General features: G+C 41.1%; 1 long non-coding RNA gene across 2 annotated transcripts in view; it reads right to left on the minus strand.

Annotated features, from left to right (window-relative positions):
• Positions 1-3,388: 3,388 nt before the first annotated feature.
• LOC107978151 overlaps positions 3,389-14,340 on the minus strand; it is a 44,564-nt gene continuing 33,612 nt past the window's right edge. Inside the window, exons 6-9 of one of the 2 annotated variants that reach the window (XR_004769375.1) lie at positions 9,651-9,748; positions 9,383-9,525; positions 6,297-6,575; positions 3,389-5,544 (exon numbers count right to left, since the gene is read on the minus strand). This is a non-coding gene — a long non-coding RNA (uncharacterized LOC107978151). Of the gene's footprint in view, positions 5,545-5,996; positions 6,576-9,382; positions 9,526-9,650; positions 9,749-14,340 lie in introns of those variants that run through there. The other variant, XR_004769380.1, reaches the window with a different exon arrangement.

Here is a 14,340-nt window from a genome sequence, read left to right on the forward strand (position 1 = left end):
ATTGTTTCTTGTGTAACCACCCTAGCTCACCTTGAACTCACAGAGATCTGCCCCACTCTGTCTCCTGAGCACTGGGATTAAAGGTATGGGCTACCACCACCTAGCTTAAAACCTTCTTATCTGAAATGCTCTAGACCAAGTTCTTTGATTTGAGATTCCCTTATAACCCTAGACTTTAGAACATTTGTATACACATCTTGAGGATGAGCCCTAATTCTATATACCAAATGCATGCCTGTTCCGTTAGCAACACAGAGGCAAAGCTAAGGGGGAGACTGTTCCATATATACCAGAAACACAACCAATCAATGCACTTTGTGATAATGTATCCATAAAACTCTCTAAGAACTTAAAACCCTGCTAACATTGGTCATCATCAGTAAGGACAGATGGCAGTATGGCTGGGAGTGCCCTGGTGAGCATGAGACAGGCAGTGAGCCTTCATGAGAATGGTGAAGAAGCTGTGAGCCTTAGTGAGGAGGAAAATGCTGTGAAGCTAGCTACGGATCGAGTGCACAACATCATGTATATACTCAATGCCACTGTGTCAAATACTTTAAATGGCTAATGTAGCAAACTTTTTTACATTATGTAACTTTTACCACAATCTTAATGACCTCAAAAATATTACTGTTGAATTTGTTTCCATCTATAACCAGACAGCTAAACATCAGACTGATTTTTGTTTAAGTAGTAACTATTAATGCTGAATACATTTTGCTTTGGACAATGTCTATTTGAAGACGCCAATAGAAAATGAATGCAGTAGAGCTTGAAGGCCAAGGTCCCAGGGGAAAGGCAAGGCATTGAGCTGAGCTGACATGCTCTATTTTTCCCCCTGAAGGATAAAGATGGAAGACTCTTTAGCACAAGAAACCAAGATAGATTATAAAGATACAGTGATGAATTTAGTGTTACTATGGCATTGAATAGAAGAAAACACAATGATAGAAGAGAGTAGAGAATAAAAAACTAGCATGCTCTCCATCATAGACACATAGATGACAAGTAATAACTGACAGATAGATAGATGGTAGGTCATAGATACCTGATAGATTAGACAGACAGACAGATAGGTGATAGATTAGATAGATAGATAGATAGATAGATAGATAGATAGATAGATAGATGACAGATACATAGATAGATGATAGAAAGACAGACAGACAGACAGACAGACAGACAGACAGACAGACAGACATCGTACAGGTAGCACTCCATATATATGAGGTAAAGAATATCTAGGTCAACCAATAAATACAAAGAAAAGTGCATCTCAGGTCCCTGCACCTCACACCACACACATCTGCTCCAGATAGATCAGAGACTTAATCAATGAGAAGAAAACAACACAATTACTGGAAGGCAGCACGGGAGAAAGCTTCATGGTCTTGGAAAAAAACAAACACAAAGAAAAAAAGGCAATTTGGACTGTATTAAAGTGATTTGTGTTCAGCAAAAGACACCATTGAAGAGAATGAAAAGGCAAGTCAGAGTGGGAGAACATATTCACAGCAAATGTAGGACAAGTAACTCATAACTAGAATACATTTTTTTAAAAAAAGATCTTATAAAGGGATAAGGAAAAAATCCAATATTTTTTAATTGAGTGAAAGAGTCTAATAAGCTTGTTACCCAAGAAGATATCCAATTAGGAAAACAATATACAAAAAGCTATACGTGCAAATCCAAACCACAATGGCACGCTACTGTGATATGTCTAAAACAATAATAGCAGAAACCGACAGTGTTATTCTGAGAATGCTCAGGAACTGGATGCTCGAATGAAGCTGCTGGGAGCTTTTTGTCAACTAATTGGAAAAATATGGGCAACACATAGCTGAATATTCTAAGCATGAATTTAAACAAAATGCTGATATCCCTGTACCAGGTGACATGTTCAAGAGAGATACAGCAGCCCCAACCTAGAAACAACATAGAGCTCCATGAAAAGTGGAGGCAAATTAGACTCATTCCTTGTTTGTTTATTTGAGACAGGCTTTCATTGTGTAGCCGTGACTGTCCTGGAACTCACTCTGTAGACCTCAAGCTCACAAAGATCTGCCTGCCTCTTCCTCCCTCTGCTGGGATTAGAAGTGTTTGCCACCATCTCACAGCCAAATTAGATTTTTAGTGTGAACCAGTAAAGGGACACTCTAGGGCAATAAAGAGGAATGGACCCTCACAAAACTCAGGCTAGACTTTTAATTTAAAATTTTCAACTAATATTTATTATTTTATGTGTATGGGAGTTTTGTGGGCATCTATTTCTGTGCACCACGTGTGTTTGAGGAATGAAAAGGCCAGGAGAGGATGCTGGATTTCCTGGAACTAGAGTTACAGATGGCTGTGAGTTGCCATGGTGCTGGGAATAGAACTGCAGTCCTCTAGAAGAGCAACCAGTGTTCTTAATTGCTGAGCTATCTCTCCATCCCAGGCTGGGTTTTAAAGTCAGACACCAAAGAGCATGTTGAGTACAATTTGTACATAAAATGCAAAGTTTGGCAAGCTTTTGTAATGAAAAAATATCAGGATCCCTTATTATCTCTGTAAGTCAGTAAAACCAACCAAACACAACAACAACAAAAAGCAACACTACAGTCCATGTATGGTGTGTTTGTGTGTGGGCCATGTCCTGTTTCTTGTCAGAATAAGATTATACTGCAATATTCACTTTGAAAAAAACCCCATGGTACCACACACTTTTCATATATGTGCTTTTCTGTGTTAACACTAAACTTCAATAACAATAGTTTAACTTAAGAAATGAGAGCAAACACTTATTTAAATACACTTAGGTGTTTCCATGGGGAAAAGTGAACAATTGGTTTTCAGTTACTACTGTTCTGTGCACGACTGTGTGAGTGTTCCCTCCAGTGCACCTGTGGAAGCCAAAGGACAAACTCAGATCCTATGCTATCTGCCTTTGTTTGTTTAGAGACAGGGTCTCTCACAGGCTGGAACTTCTCTGATAAAGTAGTCTGTGGCTAGCCAGAAAGACCCAGAGATCTCCATTTCTACCTCCCCAGTGCTGGGATCACAATGCACAGCTTTTCTTTTACATGGCTGCTGGGAATGAAACTCAGGTCCTCATATTTGCAAGGTAAAAACTTTACTAACTGAACTAGCTCCCTAGTCTCTAACTACTATTATTAAAAGAAGACTTATTTTATTATTTAAAGTATGTGTCTGTGTGTGGGTATATACAAATAAGAGCAAGTGCACACAGGAACCAGAAGAGGGCGCCAAAGCCTGGGTAGCTGGGTTACAAGCATGAGTGAGCCACTGAGCCATCTTGCCAGCCCGAACACTACTTTTCATAATATTGTCTTAATTTTCTGCAGCTGGATTATTATTTATATACTGAAAAAAATTTAAACATGCCATTTAAAGTTTTATTTTACATCAATCCAGACATGGATACATGAAGTTACAAAAGTGGATTACAAAAACAGTAAACCCAACAGTTTCAACATTATAATAGTCATGTATGGAAAGCTTACAATTAGCCTCATCTCCCATGGTTGTTTTCATGGTTGGTAACAGACAGTAGCTGGCTACGTTTGCCACATTTATGGGACTTATTACCAGGGGTCCTAAACCAAAGTAACAGATCAAACTAAAAGTTACAGGGAAAACAAAAAAAAAAAAAAATGCCTTTCTAAAGGAGGAGATAAACCTTACCAGGAAGCAACAGCCCTCTGTAGCTGAGCCTGCATAAGCAAAGTAAAGGAAGCTCCACCAACCTCTCCTTCCCCCTTAGTCCAGCACCGTTAATGGAGGCTTTCTCTCTCTCCATGCTCTAATTTAGGGCCCATGTCTTCTTGTTAACTATTAGCAGGTTAATTAGGGACCCAGGAGGTCCTGAGGCCTGAAGAGAAATTCCTATGCAAATTTTCACCATCTAAGGAACTTTCACCTGAGAACAAAAATTTTCTTCTACCTCTGTCCCCATTAAAAACTGAGACTACTTCCCCTCTTGAAAATGGGGAGTGCTTTTCTGTAAGGTCTCCACTCCTTTTTCCTGAGTCCAGACATGAATAAAACTATCTTTACTAATCTCTATTTCAGTAGGACTAGTGGGTGGCAGGACTCCCAGGAGCTAGTGACAGGTGTCACTATGCAGAAAAGGGAAATGAATGAAATGCAAACTGACCCTGAGTCTTTGGAAAACCCAAGATGAACAAAGCCACAACTCAGGTGATCTCCTATGCGTAGCAATAAACACTGTGTAAAGAGCAGTTAGTCTGCTGGGAAAGGACCCACACAGACTCTCTCTATAAAGATCTTCCAACAGCCAAGACATATATGAAAAATTCTTAGCATTACTAATGACCAGGGGAATGAAAATCCAACTATGTGTCACCTCATACACCCTAGGATGGCATTCCCAGAAATATTAAGAGCTCACCAGGTTTGGTGAAAGTATGAAGAAAAGGGAACACATATATAAATATTAATAGCAATGTAAGATGGTGTATTGCAGGAAAAAAAAAACAAGTTTGCTGGTTCCTGCAAACTTAAGCATCATCCAAACATCTGACTCTGCCATCCCATTGCTAGGTGGGTACTGAAAGGAAAGGAAATGGGCACCTCATGGAAATATTTGTACCCCAAGATTGTGCCATTACTCATAATGGCCAAGATATGGAATCAGCACATATCTATTTGATGGGTGAGCAGACAAACACATTTTGATGTAAATATATACATTGGATGTCATAAAACTTCAAAAGGAGATGCCACCATTTATAACAATATAGGCAAAACTGGAGGACATTGTTATGTTAAGTGAAGTAAGACAGACACAAAAGGAAATTTACAATATTTCACTTATATGTTATTGTTGCCAGATGCAATGATTACCTAATTTGTTCTAGTATAATAAAAACTCAGGAGTCAGAAATTCTCTCCCTCTGGAGAGAAAGCAGCATCCACAGTTCTCTGCAGTGTGACTGCAGTGCTCTCCTTTGGTTGAGAATACTAGTGGCTAGTAGTGAGATAAAGACCGGAAAAATGCAAGGAAAGTGGAGCCATTGCCTGACCCTCTCTCCACATTTTCCAGAACCTCTCCCAGCAGAAATTCCCAGGCACTCCTCCTCACTCACTTCCTGTCCCCTCTAGCCCCCTCCTAAATCCTCCAAGAACTTTATGGCTAATCCTGGTTGACCAATCACTGACCGCGACCTTTGAGTCAAGGTTGCTTTATTAGCCCAGTGGATTGGCTGTAGGGACATTTCTCCTGCAACAATATATGGAATCCAAAGGGAATGAAACAGCACAGAAACAGAGCGTGGAACTAGGTTTGCCAGTGAGGAAATGGGAGAGTGTAGATTAGAGAGTACAAACGTGGGGTTGGTGAGATGGCTCAACTGTAGAAGCGCTCACTGCAGGGCCTGCCGACCTGAGATCAGTCCTAGAAGGAGGTAACAGACAGCTGTAGGGTGTCCTCTGCCCTCCCAGGCTCACAATAGCGCCTGTGCCAACTCCTTCCCGAGAGAAAGCAGCATCCACAGTTCTCTGCAGTGTGACTCCAGTGCTCTCCTTTGGTTGAGAATAATAGTGGCCAGTGGTGGCAATTATTAGTATCCAAAAAGTTACAAAAAAATAGTAAATTCTGAAGTTTCCTAAGTCCTTCCTACAATAACACCACTTGCACTCACTTGCGTTTAAAAATGCCCTTTTTTTTTTTTTTAAGAAAGGGCTAACCATAAAGACAGTCTATGGAGACTGGCATGCAGTCTTGGCTCCCACATTTTCCTGTTGTAGGCTTTACTCTCTGGTGGCTGGTAAAACAGTGCGAGCAACAGAACTCCACAAATAAGCTGATGAGCTTTCTTTGACTGAAACCCGCTGCATTTGAGAAGAGAACCCTAGCTCTTTCTTTTTAAAATTTACTCATTTTTATTTGCACTGGTGTTTTGCTTGCATGTATGTCTGTGTGAAGTCCCTGGTACTGCAGTTACAGACAGCTGTGAGCTGCCATGTAAGTTCTGGGATTTGAACTTGGGTCCTTTGAAAGAGTAACCAATGCTCTTAACCACTACACCACCACCACCACCACAACCACCCCTTTATTTCTTTAAAGTTCAAGTGTCTCTCCAGCTCAGCTTCCTCAAAAAGGCATTGTTTTCATCAGCTTCAGTCACTGTCACAAATGCCTGAGAAAACCCTCTTTACAGGAGGACATACTTAATTCTGGCTTTGATTTCAGTCCATGACCCATTATTGGTTCTGCTGTGTTAAGACAAGGCATCATGATGAGAACTTGCAAGAGAGCAAAACAAAATATTCACCTGATTGTAGGAAAAGAAGAAAGGGGGGTCCAGCATCTTCAAGGGCAACTCCCAGTGACCTCACTCCTTGTCCCATATCAGAAAAATTTCACCACCTCCCAACAGCACTGCAGGTCAGAAGCAAAGCCTTTAGCCCACAGGCTTTGAGATACATGTAAGTCCAAACTGTAGCAGCATCTATTGGTGATCCATTCTTTCCTGTACCACTCTTCTTCCCTTCTGGGTGACTTGAGCATCCTAATGTCTTAGCAGCCAAACCATGGACTCGTTCATTGCTATCTATCAGAAAACACAGGGTATTTAGTGATAGTTGTGAATGATTCGTACAATCTTTTTGGGATAAAAGGCTGTCCCTGTTGCACTCAGACAAAGGATCTGCCCGCTCAGCTTTCATAGGTTCCTACAGTGACCAAAGCAGTAGCAGACCCTTGACTTTCAGAAGGGCCATGGCCAGCTTCAAGAGCTTTAGGTAGAATAGATGTGTGTTTGAATACAAAGTGCTAGACCTGGGACTAAAGCTCACAGTGGAGAAAGGTCATTCTTTTCCCCACTACTTTATATCTTAGATTGAACAAGGCCAGCTTCTTCAGTCATGTTGTAAATTCCCCAAAGACAGAGATTCCAATCCAGCTCCCCTTCCAGTTTGTTCTCCCAGCAACCCTCCAAAGTGCGAGAGCAGAAGGTAGTTCCTTATTTGTGTCTCTACCCTGACTTCACATGAACTTCTTTGTTCGCTTTTTCAGGGTTCTGTGAATAAAGTTAAAATACTAGTGTGCTCTGTGTGCATCTTTATGTTGTGCAGTGTCTCTTTTACATGCAAACATAAAAGGATTTGTCATGGATGAAGACATCACAGAAGTGTCACCTGCCAATCCTGCAGCTAACACTTGCCTGTGTTTCACTCCTCCCAAAGAGTACTTTTAGTCAGTATATAAAATAGTGGGTTTCCTTATGACATCTGTATCATTTGGTTATATTTGCCCTTTACCACCCTGTCTAATTCTAATGGCCCCTTTCTTCTCTCCAAATAGCCATGTTTTTTTTTTTTTTTGTGTGTGTGTGTGTGAGATACATTTTGCATATGAGAAACAACATGTGATATTTAATTTTCTTTTATCTCTTACATTAACCTTTCTTGTTCCTGCTCCCCATTTTAGAACTCTTCCTCCCTACAGTCATATTCTTACTTCATGGCACATACATACATATGTATGTATGCATATATATATGTACATACGTACAAAATATACATATATTTGTAGGTGAGAGAAAGCATAATACCTGTGGGTTTGATTGTTCCATTTTTTTTAGCATGATGATCTCCAGTTCTGTCCATTTGCCTACAAATGTTATGATTTCATTTTTCTCTGCAGTTGAATAAATCCCCATTGGGTATGTGTTTACGGGCATCTAAGATGGTTCTACATCTTAGCTATTATGAACAGCACGGAGGTGCAAGCATCTCTGTGGTGCTTTGATTTATAGGTCTTGAGGTGTAACCCTAAAGTGGTATAGCTGGATATGTGGTAACTTTTTTTTTAGCTCTTTGGGGGACTCACCTCCCAACTCCCAAATAAATACATAATGACATATTCTTACTTTTGAATGCCCAGCCTTATCTTGGCTTGTTTCTAGCTAACTTTTCTAATTTAAATTATCCCATTTCTCTTTACCTTTCTTTAATGCATCTTTCTTTCTTCCCTTCTTACTCTGTGGCTGGCTCTGTGGCTGAGCGGCAGGCCCCTGGCATCCTCCTCTCCTCCTTTACTCACTCCTACCATTCTTCTTTTCTTCCCCACTGTAGATTTCTCCTCCTATTTATTCTCTCTTCCTGGCAACCCTATCTGTCTCTCTCTCCTGCCTGGCTATTTGCTGTTCAGCTCTTTATTGGACCAATCAGGTGTTTTAGACATGCAAAGTAACACAGCTTTACAGAGTTAAACAAATGCAACATAAAGGAATGTAAAACATTTTTACATCATTAAACAAACATTCCACAGCATAAATGGATGAAACACACCTTAGACTAATATTCTACAACAAGGAACTCCATACTGAGTTCCATAGAGGCTGCGTGCGTTTAATTCCCACCAGTAGTGTGTAAGGATTATTTGTGCCATGCGTCCTCACCAGCAGTTGTTGCCATTTTTTTCTTGTTAGCCATTCTGACTGCAGTGAGATGGAATCTCAACATGGTTTTGATTTTCATTCCCTGATATCTAAGGATGTTGAACATTACTTCCAAATAGTCATTGGCCACTTTGTATTACCTCTTCTCAGGAACGGTCTAATTAATTAATTGGCCTATTTGTTGGTTGAGTATTTGGTTTCTTGGTGTTTAATTTTCTGAGTTATTGCCATGTTCTAGATGTTAATTCCCTGTCATTCATGCTGCTTGTAAAATTTCACCATTCTATGGGCTGTCTGTTCACTCTGCTGATTGTTTCTTTTGCATTGTGGAAGCTTTACATTGTATGCAACCCCACGTTTCAGTTCTTACCATTATTTTTCTAAGCTATCAGAAGTCTTTCCAGGAAGCCATTCCCTGTGTCTTGGTCTGGAAGTGTTTTTGCCTAGCACGTTCAAAGCTGTGAACCTTAGTTTAAGTACTTCAATCCCATTTCGAATGGACTTTTCCAACTGTTTACCCATCACTTTTCTCTGCTGTTGGCTTACTGATGGAAGAGGAAATCTTGAGAGGGAAAGGAACTGTGCTTGCTCTGCTCTGCTTCTCCTGGCTCCTTTCTTGATGTTGTAAGTGGCTGGTGAACACAGGGAAGCAGTATAAACAAGAAAGAACAGGCATCACATGGCTCCCTAGCTGTTCACAACATTGTGTCTGTATTGGAGTCCAGTTCAAAGGGAACACTGCCCATCTGTGGTTCTCAGTGCCCCCACTTCCTGAGCTGTGAGTATACCATGCTTTTATGCCTTGTGCTCACTTACACTACTGTAACTTTCATGGGCTGTGGGGCCACTGGGATTTTTTGCTCATGGAACATCTAGAGTTCTGTATGCAAATGAGGTGGTAAGAAAGGTGGCATGCGCGCTGCTCAGATGTGGCTTTCTTACTGCATCAGACTTACCCAACACAGATTCAAAGATGAAATTATGAAGAGTTCCAGACAACCACCACAAAACATCAAAGCAAGCCCAGGCCATCTGGGAGCAGGACCATCTGGGAGCAGGACCATCTGTGAGTGTGCAGTTCATATACCCAGTTGAAAATCTGGAACAATTAAAAGGTCGAAGGAATCAAACCATCTCTACTCTTCACACCTATGGGGCAGACAATAGATGCTTCCCCTCAGAAATTTACCAACAGCATATTACCTAGGAGTCAGGACACCCTACCTGCCCAATGACACTCCAAGTCTAGAGACCAAGGTAAAGAGAGGATATTGCAGCTCTGCAGGGCTGGTAGTCTCAGATATCCATGCTTCCAAAGATTCCTAGAAGGCAAGATGAGAAAAGGGAGTGAGCAGTGTACCTGCAACTTAGAAAAATATGCAAATAAGAATAATGGTGGTGCTGAAAAATAACTTGGTAATATAAGGAAATCTGTAGTGATATATTATTTATGATTTATTAAAGCTTGCCTGAGGATTAAGAAAGCAAAGTCAGCCACAAACCATAGAAGCCAGGAACACACCTTTAATCCCAGCAGACAGAAACTAGGAGGTGGTGGTACACACCTTTAATCCTAGGACTCAGGATTAAGAGATAGACAGATCTTTGTGTGTCCAAGGCCACCTAGATCTACACAAGAGTGAATCAGTCTAAAAGAGAATTATAGCTCACACCCTTAATCCCAACATTAGGGAAGTATATAATACAGAAGCAAGGTCGCTGTAAGAATTCAGTCTCCAGCTACACTGAGGAGAGGCAGTAGTCTGAGGCTTGGTGAAGAGATAATTAGAGAACCAGCCCATTCAGCCTGAGGTAGAGGTAAAAAGCTAGTGTCTGCTGCTTTGCTTTTCTGATATTCAGCTTGAAGCTTGAACCCCAATATCAGTCTCTGGGTTTTTTATTTTTCATGTTACAGAAATCTTAGAATAACCCAATTAAAAATTAGGAGGTGGACTGTAGGGGAATAAGAGGAGAAATGGGGGTTTTTCAGGATAGAGTCCTGACTCCTGGAGTGCAATGTGTCTTCCAGTTCCCAAGACTGATGCATCCCCACAAGCAATGAAACAATTAGGCTGCTTTGTGTTTCTCGGTGTGTTCCCTTAGAAGTCAAGGAAACATGGAATCTTGACAGAACAATTGGTCTTAGATATTAATCTTATGTACCCTGCTTGTAATGTCATTGTATCCTGGTAACTACAACTGTATTGATCCTAGCAATTGCCAGTATATTATGTTTCTGATAAAGGTTTAAAAAAAGTCTGACTGCTCTAAATACAATTGTCACAGCCTCAATTGTTCTGTGACCTCTCCAAAAAAAAGAAGAAGAAGAAGAAGAAGAAGAAGAAGAAGAAGAAGAAGAAGAAGAAGAAGAAGAAGAAGAAGAAGAAGAAGGGTGGTGATTTGTCAGAGAGGAGCCTTAGTAAAAGAGCTATGGTAGATACTTGCTGAACTTGATGGAACTGTTGGGCAATTTTGAGGATGGTCTCATTAAAAACCAGTGCAAGTGAAAACAAACGAACCAACAAACCAACCACATGGAAAAATGGAAAAATCCAAGTTTCAGAAGTCAGAGAATATAACCTTGCATGTTTTGATAGGGGACTATGTGGTGAAATGATTGTGAACAGACCTTTGATTATTCTAGAAAGTATTTAGTCCCATGCTTCCTCCTTCCTGGCTCATACCTCTAGCTCCTCACCTGCAGCATCCAATGCTGTACTATGGAGGATGCCTGTGCAGGAAAAGCTTGCTCAGACAGGGTCCCAAGCACAACACCAGGAGGTAAATCATCCTCTTCACCCAGCACGAATGGTCTCTAAATCATCTCCAGTATCCCATGCCCAGGTCATTGGCAGATAACAGGATCCTTACAGCTCCCTGCAACCTCCGCAGCACATATTCTGTGTTCAGCCTCAAGTTATTTCCAGAAAGATACACAATTGAAGAAGCAGTCCATCTTGTTTTCCCTAGAGATGCATGATCTTCATGGAATTAACTATTCAGCATAATAGAAATCTAGTCTAATGCTATATCTCAGGGCCCAGAAACTCCTGGTATAAATGAAGCCCACCCACACCAGTTTTTGTTCAAGTGGTTTCAGGGCCTTGTGTCTCATAACTTACCCTTGTTAGGCTCAGGAACAAAACTAGCAACCCAACATACCCCAGTCCTAGACTGGATCACTGCCCATAAGTCACATGGGATGCAGCGTGGCTGCAGAGTCATGGGAAGGATGATGTTCCAATGATGGCTAAAGTCTTCCTCCTAGATATACACTTAGGTGGTGGATCTCCACTGGAACCCAAGAAAAGTGGATAGGAGTGAGTAGGGAAAGAATAGGCATTCAGACTGACAGCCAGGAACCTCACTCTCTAATACTGCATGATGCTAGCTGAACCTGGAGGTGGTAACTTATTTCCATTGTTTAATGTAGGTAAGTGCAGCCTGATGCAAGTAGGGTCTCTTAGGATTCCCAACAGGTTGCTGGGCGTATTTTCAGGAGAGGGGTTTATATATAGACAAAGCCAAGCAGAGTCCCAGGTGGCTAAGCTGTTCCCTATACTTGTCTGCCATCATATAAATAGTGGTGATTGCTTGTTAATTTGATTGGATTGATAACACTAAGAGATTAGCAAATAAAACCTGGCACCAGGGTCTCCAATGGCATTTCCAGAGACCAGTAGATCCTGAAGGCTCTCATCTAATTCTCTGATGGATTCATAATATGTCATTTTTGAGAAAATTTAAAAATAGGAGAAGGAGCCTCCAGAAACCTGCAGGAAGGAAGACACACTTGGGCTTGTGGGCTCTGGTTGCCTTGATGTGAGCATGCAGCGCAGTTGAGCATTCTATAAGCAGAACAAAGCTGTTCACCTCATGACAAGCAAGAAAAGAGACAAGGGAGGAGTCAAAGGACAAGGCACATCTTTCCAGACATGCTCTACAGGGATTGCTTCCCTACCTAGGTGTCACCTCCTATCTTTCACTACTTCCCAACAATGCCATCTTATTATGAACGGATTCAGGGGTTAATATAGCCATCAGGTTAGAGCCTTCAGGACCCAATCATTTTTCCAAAGCCATGAGCTAGCAGCCATGTCCCCCAAACACAAGTCCGTGGAGTACATACTCAAACTATGAGAAGGCCCCCAGTAAAAGAGTACAGAAGACAAAACAAGGGAGGGACTGGGAGATGGCTCAGTGAGTAAGAGGCCTTGTTGTATAAGCATAAGGAGCTGAGTTCAAATCCTCAGCACTAGGGTAAAAAGTCAGACATGATTGTGTGTGTGCTTGTAACCCCTGTGCTGTGGGATCAGAGACGGGATACTGACTTGTTGGCCACCCATCTTGCTTCTGTTCAGGTGAATGACTCTGTCTCAAAGGAAAATGGAGAACATGATAAGTCAGGACACCCAATATCCATGTCTGGCTTCTGAGTGCATGAGTGTGCATACCTGATACAGATGTACACACACACACACACACACACACACACACACACACACACACACACACACACACTCACATTATACACCGTATGGAAGGAGGAACAAGACAGGTCTGTCTGTTTGCTTTAGTCAGGAAAGGGGGCATTAAATCATAGGAATCTGAAGACTTTATTCTATCAAGAACATGGTTCTCACAGCTATCCATAACTCCAGCTCTAGGGAATCCAATACCCTCACACAGACAGATGTATTTGCAGGCAAAGCACCAAATGCACATGAGATTAAAAATAAATAAATCACATGAAAAACATAGTTCTCACTTAGATGTGGACAAGCCTCAATATTTTTGTTCACCCCATCCATGAAGAAAGACAGAGAAGGAACTAGGTTGGAGGACATTTGAGAAACAAAGGTTAATACTGCTCATCTGCAAGGTGGGTGAGAAGAATACTGCTGACCACGCAGATTTCTCATGCTCACGGGGCATGGAGACAAGCACGGTTTGAACTCCCTTATCTTGTCTACTGACTGACAATCCACAGGTTAACTTACAACCTCAGGGCAAGGGAGATAAGAGCAAAACCAAGGGTGGCTCATTCCCCTTGATTCTTAGATGGCCACATCTATTACTGTAAACCAGCTGGTGGCTCCCCAGATGACACTTAATTCTTGCCACCAGTTTACTGAACTGTCAAATTTTCATCCACCATGATCAAGTAGGCTTCATCCCAGGGATGCAAGGATGGTTCAACATACGAAAATCCATCAATGTAATCCACTATATAAACAAACTGAAAAAGAAAAACCACATGATCATCTCACTAGATGCTGAAAAAGCCTTTGACAAAATCCAACATCCCTTCATGATAAAGATCTTGGAGAGAACAGGAATAACAGGAACATATCTAAACATGATCAAGGCAATATATACCAAACCAATAGCCAACATCAAAGTAAATGGAGAGAAACTCAAAGCGTTTCCTCTAAAATCAGGAACAAGACAAGGCTGTCCACTCTCTCCATATCTCTTCAATATCGTACTTGAAGTTCTGGCTATAGCAATAAGACAAGAAAAGGGGATCAAAGGGATACAAATTGGAAAGGATGAAGTAAAACTTTCACTATTTGCAGATGACATGATAGTCTACATTAGTGACCCGAAAAACTCTACCAGGGAACTCCTACGGCTGATAAACACCTTCAGCAAGGTAGCAGGATACAAAATTAACTCAAAAAAATCAGTAGCCCTACTATATACAGATGATAAATCCAATGAGAAAGAAATCAGGGAAACATCACCTTTCACAATATCCACAAGCAACATAAAATATCTTGGGGTAACACTAACCAAAAAAGTAAAAGATCTGTACAATAAGAACTTTGAGACTTTAAAGAAAGAAATTAAAGAAGATACCAGAAAATGGAAAGATCTCCCATGCTCTTGGATAGGTAGAATTAACATAGTA

This window comes from Cricetulus griseus, chromosome 3, assembly GCF_003668045.3.
Source record: "Cricetulus griseus strain 17A/GY chromosome 3, alternate assembly CriGri-PICRH-1.0, whole genome shotgun sequence".
NCBI lineage: Eukaryota > Metazoa > Chordata > Mammalia > Rodentia > Cricetidae > Cricetulus > Cricetulus griseus.